General features: G+C 42.0%; 1 protein-coding gene across 1 annotated transcript in view; it reads right to left on the reverse strand.

Moving 5' to 3' along the window:
* Positions 1-13,819, reverse strand: part of Adtrp (androgen dependent TFPI regulating protein) — a 90,694-nt gene extending 76,875 nt beyond the window's left edge. The window contains exon 1 of the mRNA XM_051170454.1: positions 13,686-13,819. The gene's annotated coding sequence lies outside the window, so the exon portion shown is untranslated. The remainder of the gene's footprint in view (positions 1-13,685) is intronic.
* Positions 13,820-14,217: the final 398 nt, after the last annotated feature.

Consider the following 14,217-nt stretch of genomic DNA (forward strand, 5'->3'; position numbering starts at 1 on the left):
CTGGCCTTGAACTCAAAGAGATCTACCTGCCTCTGCCTCCCAAGTGCTGGGATTAAAGGTATGTGCCACCACTGCCCAGCTTGGGCTCTCTGTATTTTATTTCTGAATAATTCACTTGTGAAGTTGAATGAGTCCTTGGACACATTTTAAAGGCCACATGTTCTTTCCTTTTGGCCCCTGTGGCTCCAGGTAGAAATGTGCAATTATTTCATTTTCATTCCTTGGTTACCATATCATTTTCTTTGGCTGCCTTTAAAGACATTGTCACAGGTTGATATAAGGTTATTGTGTAATTCAAATGTTGATTTCTGTATCCTCCATATCTGGTTGCAAGGCTTGTTCTGGGAATCTCCTGTCTCGGTGTTGTATAAAGTCTGGTCCCCAATTGTCCCCTTGTATGCCAATAAATCAGTTTACAGCCAATTGCTGAGCAGAGAAGAGTATAGGGCTGGACTTCCTGCCAGGAAGGGGAGGAGGAGTTACAGGAGAAAGTAAGGGCCTCAGACACAGGCTGAGGTGCAGGGGAGAGGAAGAAGATTCAGCTGGAGCAAAGAAAGAACTTAAAAGCAAGTAACTTGGAGATTTTTGGCAAAGATAGGGTCAGGCTAACATGGAGGGTTAAGAAAAGACTTAGATTGCTCAAGAATGAATTGTAAAGCATTATAAACAAATAAAAGAATCTCAGTTATTTTTGTGATAGCCAGGTTAAGACCGAAACTAACAGAAACAAACACAGTTAACCCCAGCAATCATAGGCATTCAGAAGCTTAATGACAGGGTACTAAGATATGAATTTCTCTGGTCTAATCATATTTGAGTTTTCATTTTCCTAACTCTGTAGGTTTACATCTTTCACTTAATTTAGGAAGTTGTCAGCCTTTACTTTTTTTCAAATGTTCTTTCAATCCCATTCTTTCTTTCCTCCCTGTTCAGGGTGGGGCTCCAATGAGATTTTTTTTTTAAGTTGTTTATTAATGTCTGACAGTCCAGCTAAGTTTCCATTTGTTCCCTCAGTCTATTTTTTCCTCTGGTTTTCACGCTGGCTGGCTTGTGCGGGCACCATGCACCTCTCTGGTTCTGCAGCTTGTCCTCTTGGCTCCATCACTGCTCTCATGTAGAAATGTTTTGGTCCGGTCATTCTGTTTCTCAGTTCTCTACTTCCTACTGATTCCGTTTTATAATTTGTACTTCTCCAGTGATATTTTCTATTTTCACTTATTTCAAGAGAATTTGCAATTATTCATGGAAGATTTTGAAAAATAATAATTGTCTTAAAGTCTTTGTCAGGTGACTGTAGTATTCTGATTTAACTATTAGTTTGGGGTTGTTGTTGTTGTTGTTGTTGTTGTTGTTGTTGTTGTTGTTTTGTTCTAGATGTAATTTTTTTTCTGGCTCTTGGCATGACTGCTTCATTGCACTTCTATTCTGTAAATTTTGGTTATCAGGAGACGTGTGTGTGTGTGTGTGTGTGTGTGTGTGTGTGTGTGTGTGTGTACTTGTATATTCCAGTGAGCATACCCATGCACACACACACAGGCCAGAAGAGGAAAATGAGTATTTCCCTCTATAATTCTTCAACTTACTCCCTTAAGACAGAATCTTCATTGAACTCAAAGCTTGCTGTTTTGGTGACAGTGGTTGACCAGAAAACTCCCAGAATCTGTCTGCCTCTGCTCCTGACCCCATGCTGGGGCTGCAGACATGTAAGGCCATGCTCAGCCTTTATGTAGGCACTGGGGATTCAAACTCAAGTCCTCAGACTTGCACAGCAAGTGCTCTTACCCTTGTGACATCTCCCTAGCCCCCAGCTTAGGGGACTCTAACTCCTATTTAAGTCTTTCTTCTAACATTCAGTCACTCTACATAAGCTTGGAATGTGAGTCCTTGGCTGACTTCTGTAGGTAATGGGTCTGATGACAATTTCATCATTTGAGTCTATTCTCTATGGTGTTTTGATCCTATTGGTTAGTCTAATGCTACTGGTATCCCTAGTATGACCACCAAAAATGTCTCTAGATATGACCAAAAGTTCCCCGGAGGGAAAAGAACTTCTAGTTGAGGATCCCTCTTCTTTAAAAGTCAAAATAATCCAGTATCCTCACTGTGGAATAGAACATAGTTCTGTAAGGAGAGGAATGGCCTTTCCCCCAAAGCAGAGATGCACTTCAGGATCCCATCCCTTTGTGAGCCAATGAAAAATCTCCATTCTCCTCATCTGCCCACACTTGTGACTAGGAAAGGATGCTGGCAATGGAGCAAGCTCTGATTTCCTTAATAAACCAGCTCCAAGGTTGACTTAGCCCTTGACAAACAAGTGGCCCCTTTTAAAGGGATCATAGCTATCAAGTTTCAAAGTGACATCCTTCTAGAATTGCACATGTACCTTTGTAGTCAGCTTGAGACACATTGCCAAAGATTACCCTCAGATCTGTCCTTTTGGCTTGTTAGTTGCTATTTCTTTACTACTAAAAGCAAAATCACATACCCTTTCGAAAGTTTTTTGCTTGTCTGCCTAGAAAGAGCAATTCTTTACAGAAATAAGGAAAGGTGTTGTGCTTTTACCAAGCTCCTTATCCTAAAAACTGTTCCCATTCATTTGGTCAAGAAGAGTTGCTTTGGTTAGTTGTTCACTGTAGTGTGGATAGAAATGCCTTTCTCCACCTACAGGAAACAGAAATGAAGCCAGTGTACAAAGCAGCTGAGGTTGAAGCTGTTGGCCCTCTTTGGCAATTTTCTGCCCTCCTCCTGATTTTTTGGCATTGCATTTTAATTAATGAATGAATCAATTACTTAATCATCATGCTTCTGATTGACTCAGATGCATCCATGGTCACTGACCATTTTCCACCAATCTCCTCTAGAATGCTCATGGTATTTGAGGGCACTCTGAGAGAATCTAATTTGTTTCCTAGGTGCCCAAAATAAATTAGATGAAATCAAACCGAACTTTCTTTATTACTTCTAACAAAAGTAGGCTTCTTGGAAACTTGGTTTCCTGGGAACAAGTATGTTTTACAAACTGTGGATTGCTTGGACAGAACCATACCTAGTTCTTAGATGTTCAGAGCAAAAATTTCCCACAACTCTGGCCCATCCCTGCATCTTTGTTTTGAAAGATGTCAACATCTCTGCCATGACCTTCTTTCTGCCTTTCCTTCTTTTCTATCCGTTTCTTAAGATTCAAAGAGAACTCGTAACAAAAAGGATATGAAAGAGGTGCAGATATGGAGTAGATAAAGCATAGCTATGTGTCTTCAAAGTTGGTTTCCATAGAGGTCACTTTTCTTGTGAACTCAGTTGGATAGCTTGGGTGGTGATTTCTTTTCTGTTCTGAGATTTAATCTCGTCTCCACTGTGCTTAGCGACAGCAGCCTAGGGCTCTGCTGCCAAAGACACTCTTGCTACCACTGTCTTAGCAGGGAGTAGATTTTATATCCTCTTGGATTTTCAGTGGCATTAATATGAGCATCCATGTTTTTATCAGCCTGGCTCTCTTTTCAAAGTAGCTATTTGATTGGAAGCTGAGAGAGAACACATTAGGCCCAGCAGTCAAAGAACGGGTTAGGAAGCTTTAACCCTCAGCCTGTGTTCTACTGCTGCTGGTCAGAGCTGATTATACCCAGTGACACTGCTACTAAGATTCTGAGGGTGAGAAGAGGACCGAGGAAATGCTAGCGAGTAGCTGGACCACACTACACTGTTAGCGTGGCCAGGCTGCTGGCTTGTAGCTTTGTGTTGGCTTCTGAAAATGTGTGCGCTCCAAAGAGAAAATCATTTTTCAAAAGTGGTCGACAGTGTACTCTCTGAAGTCAAGTTTCTGACTTCAAATCATGGGTTTGGTTCTTCCCACTTGTGTGGTCATGTGTGAGGCAGTAAAACTTTACACCTGCTTCCTTGACTGTGAAATGAAGGCTGTAATATAACTCCCCATTCACGGTTGTGCTGGCCACATTAGGTGAGACAATCCACATGAGTTGTAAGTATTCAACGTGTACTAAGTTTTCTGATAAGAAGAGCTTTTAGAGCAATGGCTCTTAACCTTCCTAATTCTGTGACCCTTTAATACGGTTACTCATGTGGTGCTGACTGCTAGCCATAAAATTATTTTTGTCGCTTCTTCATGATTGTAATTTTCTTACTGTTATGAAATGTAATGTAAATATCTGTGATTGCCAATGTGGTCTTAGGTGACCTCTGTGAAAAAAGCCATTAGACCCCCAAAGGGGTTGGGAGCCACAGGTTGGGATCCACTATTCCCTATTCCAGAATGAGAGTGGTATTGCTTTTGGCTATCAACTAAAGGAAAAATCCTAGGAACCTACAGACATGCATGGCTTTGGGAGCTGCACCTACGGGAACAACTTAGAGATATGTTTTCTGTTAACAGCATGGTAGAAGTAACAATTCTGCCATGAGACTGCCCACTATTAGCTTTATGATTTTTCTCCAGAAAATATTCAGGGGGAACAATTTCCAAGAATATTTCACAGTTGTCTTAAGGCCAATGTTAGCTTCAAACTGAAGAAAAAGCTTTCTTCTTAATTTGGGGCTTTCCATTTAGACTGCAATGACCCAGAATTTCCCACTAGCCTTGACTACATTTCCCAGGAATTGAAAAAGGCATCTGAAATTGACCTGAAGTCTGAGCTTCGTAAATTATTATCAAGTCTGAGAGATAGAGCAAGACAGCATGCTACTGAGTTAGAGTCATAAAAATAAGAGGTAGGGTAAGAAAACGAGCAAACAGTGTTGAGTTGATATTTGTTTTAGGTAAAACAGAGACCAAATTATAGTTAGGAGTATTTTCAGTGGAACAGAAAGGAATACAGAAAATCAAAATGTACCCAACAACCTATTAGATTCTTAGGACTCAAAAAAAAAAAAAAAAAAAAGATTTTCAATATATAGCGCAAATATGATCAGTTAAATGTTTTGGTTTTGTTTGTTTGTTTTTTGTTTTTCTTGGTGACTCTTCTTTGAGGAGACCATACTTGTGCTTTTTTATGTTTTATTTTCTTAACCCTTGTTCTGAAGAAATCAGGTAGTGGGCACGACTATAAATCAATGATGAAGGAAACACATATTAACTAAATAGACCCCACAAAAGAAGATGAAAATAGCCCTCATGACTTTAGTAAACTAATAAACACAAGGAAAACATGTACTGTGGAAGTTTCTTGGTTACTCTAGTTTCTCTACCTCACTACTCTTTTCTATAGCTCAGCTGTAGACAACAGGACAGGTGGTGGTCCTTTAGTAACTCGACAGAAAAGACAGCTACTGTTCCCGTGTAGAAGGAATCTCTTGTGTCTGTATGGAAGTATCACCTGTCAATAAAAAGCTAAGGCCCTACAGCTGAGGCAGGAAATAGAAGGTGGGACATTTGGCAGGAGAAAGAATTCTGGGATAGAGCCAGGCACAGGGGATCCAGCTGGCAAGATGTAAGGACAGGCACATCGCACCTGAGCACATATAACGAGCCATGTGGCAAAATAGAGATTAGTTAAATGGGTTATTTTAAGTTATGAGCTAGGTATTTGTAAAATAATACTTTGAGTCTCATGAGTCATTATTCTAGGATGGGAGGAACCCATCACCCTTCATCCACAAGGTCATTAAGTAGCTCCACTGAAGGCCACTGTTCCCACACTCAGAACTCCTAAGACAGTAGTACCCAAACTGCCTCCCTTGCTAGTGAGTCCTTCAACAGACCAGACCAGACCAGAGCATTTCTGCCTCCTGCTCTGCATGAGTACTATGGACTATCTGTGTCCCTTGTCCCCAAATCCATGTGTTGGAACTCCTAAAGATGGGGTCTTTGGGAAGCTCTCACAATGGGATTGGTGCCACTATAAGAAGAGGCCATAGAAAGCTTTGTCTCTGCACCATGTGAGCACGTGCCCGGAATGAGCATCTTCACGGATGACTGACTGGGTAGGCACCTTGATCCTGGACTTCCCATCACCCAAGGCTGTACATCAATAAGATTCTGTTGTTTAAGCTACTTGGACTACAGTCTATTTTATTAAACCAACCTGAATGACCAAGTCTAGCTTCCCTCTATCTTTTTAAATAGAAAAAAAGTCACCAATGGTTCAAGACAAAAAAGATGGTAGATCCATGTGACTTGGGGTGAACTCTAAAAGTTCCTTCTACCTAAGAAAGAAATAGAATTATAATAAGCATTAGTAGACACTGTTCTTTAACATTATGTATTACTTTCATAACATTATTAAAGTAGCTGGGTAGTGGTGGCACACCGCTTTAATCTCAGTACTTGGGAGGCAGAGGCAGGCAATTGCTGTGAGTTCAAGGCCAGCCTGGTGTACAAAGGGAGTCCAGGACAGCCAAAGCTACACAGAGAAACCCTGTCTTGAAAAACCAAAAAGAAAAACAGAAAAAAAGGGGGAAAATTATTAAAGCAAATATGCCATCCATAAAATAAAAAGAGATGGTTACTAAGCATACCAATGGCCTATGCATGTCTCTATGCATTGTACACAGTCTCTCATGCCTTTCTGTTTTACAACACTAAGGCACATGTTATTCTGTCCTTTGGCAATTGAAGATGCCCATCTGAGAACACACATGAGTTAAGTAACTTATCAAAGCACTCAGGTTGAACACTTGGCAGAAATGTCAGTTGAGACTCTTAGCTCAGCTCAGAGGCCTGCTATGCCATCGGAACTCTGTGTACTACTGTTGCAGTTTTTCAAAATCTCAAGATTTTCCAAAATGAAAAGATCATAGTTATGTATTTATATATTTTGTTTTATTTGGTTGGTTTTTTTTGAAACAGGGTTTCTGGGTAGCCCTAACTGTCCTGGGACTTGCTCTGTAGACCAGACTGGCCTCAACTCAAAGAGTTCTTCCTGCCTCTGCCTCCTGAGTGCTAGGATTAAAGGTGTGTGCTACCACCACCAGGCTGAAGTGATCATTTTGTTTTTGTTTTTGTTTTTGTTTTGTTTTTTGAGACAGGGGTGCCCTTGTAGTCCTGGCTGCGAAATGATCATTTTAAGAAGGAAAATCCATCATCTTCATTAATCTAAGATTCTTTCTCTACAAATAACTTATAAAAGTTGGTTTTGTTTTTGTTTTTTGTCTTTGTTTTTGTCTAAATGCCAATTTTGTTAGAAACATTCAGAAATAGAATGTCAGCTTTTCATCCAGGGCTCCTTTCAGAACCCTGATCTCCAAAGCATTGCCTAGCATTTCCCATGTGAAGCATATTGGAGGCTGCCCTAGAGGAAGCTTCCGGTGAGCACAGGAGCCATCATAGCCACCGTCACCACACTGTAGCCACAGCCTTCACAAATCTTCATTTACACTGTAATTTTAAAATCAGTAAGTCTGTCTGTCTGTCTGTCTGCCTGCCTGCCTGCTTGTCTCTATCTCTATATCTCTATATCTCTCTCCCCCTCTCTCTTTTCTCTCTTCTCTTCTTCTTCTTCTTCTTCTTCTTCTTCTTCTTCTTCTTCTTCTTCTTCTTCTTCTTCTTTTCTCTCTCTCTCTCTCTCTCTCTCTCTCTCTCTCTCTCTCTCTCTCTCTCTCTTTCACTCTGTGTCTCCCCCCGCCACCCCCCGCCGGGGCTAAATACCACAGGAGCAAAAACTGAAGTGATGGTCAATAAAATTTCCTGAAATGAACAAACCACTGGGCTCCCACTTCAGCACTGGGTCTCCAGACAGGCAGTTTACCCTGTTTCTGATTCTATTTTGCCTTTGCCCTAGAAGAGGGCTGTCCTCTCTGTGACTCAGCACCACTACACCCAAGTCATCTAACTGTAGGTCTGGGTAGGGTTGCAATGGACTTACAAATTAGCCCATTGCAAAAGGCGCTCTCCCTCATGCACGCCTCAGCTGCAAGCTACATCAGCCATCATGCCTGCAGTGCAGCACATCAAAGGAGATACTAGAAAAGGAAGAAAACGGATGTGACTCTCATACCTAGTGGACAATTTAAGAAAGGGTCAAGTGGTTTTGTTTTGCTGATACATTAAATATGTCAAGCTCGCGCTTCTACTAAGCTTCCATTCCTGGGAGATGAACAGATTGATGGCAAAGAGACAAAAACCTGATTCAAACTCTGAAAAGCAGTTATCTACAGGTTTCCCAATACAACAGGCTCTGTGTGCTCACTGGGTTGGTACCCTCGTCATATGAGCATGTGCAGTCTGTGATTAGCGCGCTGTTTTCAAGGAAGCTAGCTATAGGAAAATTGTATGAAGTGACCTCCAAATTCAGTACTACTTCACAAAACTTTCTGTAATGGGGAAGATTTCTATTTTTTCTTTGACCAACAGCATAGCAACTAGCTGCAAGTTGTCACCAGGGCCCTTGAAATGTAACCAGTGCCACCAAGAAAACAAAATTAATTTTTATTTAATTCCATGTGCCTAGTCTTATTGGACAATACAATACTAGGGTGGCTAAACAATCCTAGTTTACCCAGAACTTGCTAATTCTGAAGTCTTCTCAGGCAAGCTAAGCCAGTTGGGTAAATGAGGTAGCCAACCTTGTTTGGCAACTTGTTAGATGAAGAAATACACAGGACTTCAGTGAATCACATGTCTAGGTGTTCTGTGACAATTTCTCCAGAAGATATTAGGTCTTAAGGCCCTGCCTGAGTGACCAGAATAATCCCCTAATAAACTCACAAGATAATGATATTATTGAGAGGTGGCAAAAAAAAAAAAAAAAAAAAAAGAAAGAAAGAAAGAAAGAAAAAAAGTAGGTGGTGTGGGAAGGAGCTAAATCCCGTAGAAAGTAGCGCACTGGGGGCTTATCCTTGAGACCCACATCCTATGCTGCTGCCCTCTCAGCCTTTCCTTCTGTCTACTGCCTGTCTGCTTAGTAACAAAGAGCCTGCCCCATGACACAATTCCACCATCATGATGATTAAGCCCAAGGGTCCAGTGGCCACTGAACTCTCACGAAAGCTATATGTAGATCTTTCTTCCAGCTTGTTTTTGTCATAGCAATGCAGAAGTCACACGTCCATACTCCACAGTGGATGCCATTTTTAGACATGTTTGGCAACTGTGAAAGTAGAATTAGCAATGCAGTGCATGAAGTTTGGTTTATGTAGAATAGAAGGGACGGGTGGGGCAGACTGTCATGGAGCCAACTTCTCCTTTGCAAGCAAAATGCAAAGGACATGCGGACAGAGACATTGGCTCCCAGCATGGACGTAATCTGTAAGACCTCAGTGGAAAACCGTGAACAAGACACACTCACCAGAAAACCATGCACACAACTCAACAGTAACTAACTTGAATATATTTTTTTCAGATGACTGGAGAGTAAAGGGCCACTGGTTGTCTCATTAAAAATGTAACAGGTTTGTGTTCCTGATCCTATGCAATTTATGATTCACTGCAAGATTTTTTAATATTGAATTTCATTTTCCTTCAATTGGCTTGTGCATTCCAACAGTTTACCTATCTCCCAACTACAGCCCGAATCCTCCCACTAGAAATGGACCCTTTCAGTATTGCATGTGACTGTGTTCTGGTACCATATTTAATTATGTCTTGTTCTTTTCATTGATCTCAATTATCAGGGTCCAGAAGGAAGGAACTCTTTTGGTTTTGCATCATATCCCTATAAAAATCAGGTGTGCTCTGCTCCTTATAGATGTATATTGGTAACTATGACCAGTCCATGTTTCTGTTTGTTTGTTTTAGAGACAGTGTTTCTCTGTGTAGCCTTGGCTATCCTAGACTTACTTTGAAGATGAGGCTGGCCTTGAACACCCATCAATCCACCTGCCCATTCCTCCCTGAATGCTGGGATTAAAGGCGTGTGCTATCATGCCTGGCTAACCAATCCACATATTTAAAATCCTCCCCCTTTTGGTTTTTTTGAGGTAGGGTTTCTCTGTGTAGCCTTGGCTGTCCTGGATTCTCTTTGTAGACCAGCCTAGTCTCGAACTTACAAAGATCCACCTGCCTCTGCCTCCCTGAGTGCTGGGATTACAGGCCCAGCTGACCAATCCATATTTTGACAAGGCATTCTTTTCTATATGTTGAGGGAGACCTGGTTACTTTGAAAGTCTCCCATGTGTTGCTTTGTTTGCTGTTCTGAAATGGTTGGGACCAGAACCTTTCTGTCTTCATTCCAATTTGGGAATGTGACACAGACTTCACTGCTGAGGCACTTCTAACCTGAAATCTAGAACCAGGAACTTTCTGAACATGATGCCAGCCTGCTCAAAAATACGTCACATTTTATAGCAATTCTAATTGAATCTGATAAGTGTCACCTCAATCACGGTGGCCCTACTAGCATTTGGTCCTTTTGAGCCACGAAGGAGAGACTGGAAACATTTTGTTTTTAAAAAAAGCCCTTGTTGCTTAGATATTTCTCTCTTGCATCATTGTTCTGGTCACTGGAGGGTGGCAGTGGATACCAGCGTCACAGTCACTGGTAAAATTACAAATATAAAGCCAGAGCCCTGGATCTGTATCTCTCTATGCAGCACTCTGGCTTTCTATTCTATACTGCCCTCAGATTAGCAATCCTCTTTCCTTGCCTCCTTCATGCTACAGTTACAAGCATGACCCACCATGTTTGACTTATTTGTTTTGTTTTGGTTGGTTGGTTGGTTGGTTTTTTGTTTGTTTGTTTGTTTGTTTGTTTTTGTTTTGTTGGTTTTGCGTGGTTGTTTTGTTTTTTCTTTTTTTGTTTTGTTTGTTTGTTTTTCTGAGACAGGGTTTCTCTGTGTAGCCTTGGCTGTCCTGGACATGCTTTGTAGACCAGGCTGGCCTTAAACTCACAGTGATCCACCTGTCTCTGCCTCCCAAGTGCTGGGATTAAAGGCAAGCACCACCATACCTAGCTTTTTTGTTTGTTATAACAAACAAATTTCCTTTTTTTTTTTTTTTTTTTTTTTTGGCAGTCATTGCGTGATGCATTGGATGTACAGGAGTGTAATGTCTTAAAATAGGATTCCTAACCCCACACCCATAGATTCTGCTTTACTTTGTCTGAGAAAGAGTCTTAAAACAAACAAAGAGTAAAGAATCAATTTCCCCCTTGAGTATGGCCCCAAGAACTGTTGTTTAATTATTAAAAATATACAAAGGGGTCTGCATTAAAATAAAACTCTCCTTCTAATCCTTTAGCTCAGCATTAAAACTTTCCTCCCCAATGACAAACATTGCAGTTTACTACTTAAAAGAGGAGTAAAGGCATTTTAATATAGATTTTAAGCAAAAAGGTCAAGAAGGGACACTTTGAATGACAAACCAGAGAGCACAGGTATGGGTTTCTCTTAGAGAACTTCCCAGACATGATTCTTTTAAATAGTTTTGTTTATTTTTACAGAGACTTGCTTATTCCTTTCCAGATAACAATTTGAACAATTAGAGGGCTGTTGTGTTGAAATCACAGTTAGCAAAGTGCCTGCTCTGCTGATTGCCACAGCCAGCTTGCTTTGAGGGCAAGGAGACTAGTCTACAGAAACAGGCGAGGGCACATTTCCCTGCTTGCCCTTCAGCATGAATGCAGGCTTCTGAAAACAACCAGAATACTGTTCTGATGAAGGAAAAAAAAAAAAAAAAAAAAAAAAAATATATATATATATATATATATATATATATATATATATATATATGAAATAGAAATAAAATAATAGATCACAAAAAACCTATTGTAATTTGTAAATGCCCACCATCTTCATTTCTCTTGAAAAACGATCTTTTACCAGTTTAGTAAGTATGATTGGTCAGCAAGTTCAGGTTCCTCCCTGTTGTTCTATGTCATTGGTGAGCTGTAGCCAATAGAGTGAGCACCATTGTTTTGACCATATTCTGAATGTTTAACACATGTGTGCTGTTTCTCTTGCACATGCTGCCTGCAGCCTGTGCTGTAAGGTTTCAGTAATAAGAGCAGGGCTTTGGGGGGTGGGGGCTCCTTTCACGTTGAACAAAAGAATAATTTCCTGTTTTGCATTTTAATTATGTATATCCTCAAGTGTAAAACTGTATCTTCTTCTTATTGAAACCCGGTGCAGGATCCTGGAGATAATCCTAAAGAGATCCACAGGACACCTAACGCAGTATTCCTGAGGTCTGCCAAGGATCTTTTGTAAGAAAACCTAAAGCCTGGCATGGTGGTGCACGCCTTTAATCCCAGTGCTCCAGAAGGCAGAGGCAGGCAGACCTCTGTGAGTTTGAGGCCAGTGTGGTCTAGAAAGGCTACAGAGAGAAACCCTGTCTCAGAAAGAAAGAAAGAAAGAAAGAAAGAAAGAAAGAAAGAAAGAAAGAAAGAAAGAAAGAAAGAAAGAAAAGCAAGGACGATCTTAAATGTCACGTCATGATGGTAAATCATCCCTTGCTATCTCACTCCTTCTGAGGCTAGCATACACTCTGATCCAAACACATCCCCCTCTCTGTTGTGCTCTGCAGGTGTCTATCAGCTAATTTCACGTCCAGTGAAGAACCCAAGGAATTGTTATTGGTGTTGTAGACAGACGTGCATGTTTAACTGTCATGGAGCCAATAGCAAAAGCAGTTTCCCGGCAGTGTGGTGTGTGTGTGTGTGTGTGTGTGTGTGTGTGTGTGTGTGTGTGTGTGTGTGTGTGTGTGTTTGGGGGCGGGTTATGGCCTTCTCCACTCTCCCCTATGCTCTCAAATAGATCAAGTGTCATTGAAAGGCCAAGCATCACAACGCGTATAGATGATCCAAGGTCTTGGAAACGGGGCAGGCGTGGCTGCACTGACTGTCTCTTTATTTTACTCTTTCTCAGACTTCTCCCATTGCTAAGGAGGGAATACATTACAGTTGCTTTGCCTAGAAGAAAGGTGGGGGAAGGACCTAGCATCTAACTTCCCATGGGTAATGCTCATCCTGTGTGTCTGGGGACTGGAGTTGTAACTCTGGATGGGTGAGTTGTACACCACTAGTGTGGGTGTGCAGCAAGGCTCCAGGTGAAAGGAAAACCACACCTAGGTGCTTTGATTTGGCTGAGTTAGGTCTTCTGGAGTGGTCTGTTGCTCTGCAGCTGAGCCTGCTATCCAAGGTATATTTTTTCTAGGGCCTTCCTTGATACCATGAGTTCAATGTTGGTTGGCTACTGACAAAGAGTTCAACAGAGAGCTGGAGAAAGTTTAGGCTGAATTAGGAAAGGAGTGGTGCCCAGACAAGTCACTGGAGATGATTTTGGAAACACCCTACTGCCACCTATGAGTCTGTAGTTTTTATCTCTGGGTTGTGAGTCCCTGTCTGCCTTGGCTCTTTCTTAAATGAACCAGAAAGCACTGGTGTTGCTAGACACCCATAGCCAGCGGGGGAAACCTATGGAATAATAAGCAAACAAGAGTCCTTATGTAGTGTTTAATTAAAGTTAGGGACAGAAGATGAAGAGATATTTTGCCCCTGGATCGAACTTATCTAGTGGGCAGGCACAGTCTCGAACTCCTTTCCCATCCTTGCCAAAGCAGTTAATACCATTAAATCCTTCCCATGGCATCTCACACTTGAACTATATTTGAGCAGACACCTGGCAGTGATTTCTTGGCACATCGAAACGTTCAGAAAAACCAAGATAGAGTCCTAGGAAGCTACACAAAATCTACCTCCCTTCCTACCCACTGCAAAGTCTCACCCTCCCAGCGACGGACTCTTCATCTGCCAGGGACTCACAGCTGAACCTCATACAGAGAGATGATAAGCAGAACTCACCTTAGCTCCCTGGATCTTCTACCAAGGAAAACGCAGAGAGCTTGAGATCAAGCCTGATTTCCGGAGGTCAGGGCAATTTCCTGGCCCAGATCACCACCCTACTACGACAAGCTCTGTCTGGAAGATAAGAAATGTTCCGTGGGAGTGGGTGGTCCAGTGGCCCCTCCCCTCATCTTACCCATCCCACTCGGTCATGGCCAGCAGCCAGGCGGGGAGGAGAGACACTCACCCGCAAGCCTATTTCTCTTAGGACTTGGCCTCACCTGGGGAGCGAGGGCGGGGAGGGGGTCCTCAAGGATGGCTCTTCCTGGATTTCAGCCTCATGACTAGGGAAGGGGGCGGGGGTGGGATTGGGGTGGGGGGAAGAAAGCCAAGGCCTTTCTCAGGGGCTGGTGATAACTCTCGAGGCGGGCAGCTCTGGCTTGCGCTTGGCTGCTGAGATGCCTTTTGGAGGTGAACAGGCAGCATACCTGGCTGATGATAGTGACAGCAGGGAATGCTGGCAAGTGTGGGTGTGGCTTCTAATTTTCTT

Source organism: Acomys russatus, chromosome 3, assembly GCF_903995435.1.
Source record: "Acomys russatus chromosome 3, mAcoRus1.1, whole genome shotgun sequence".
Taxonomy (NCBI): Eukaryota; Metazoa; Chordata; class Mammalia; order Rodentia; family Muridae; genus Acomys; species Acomys russatus.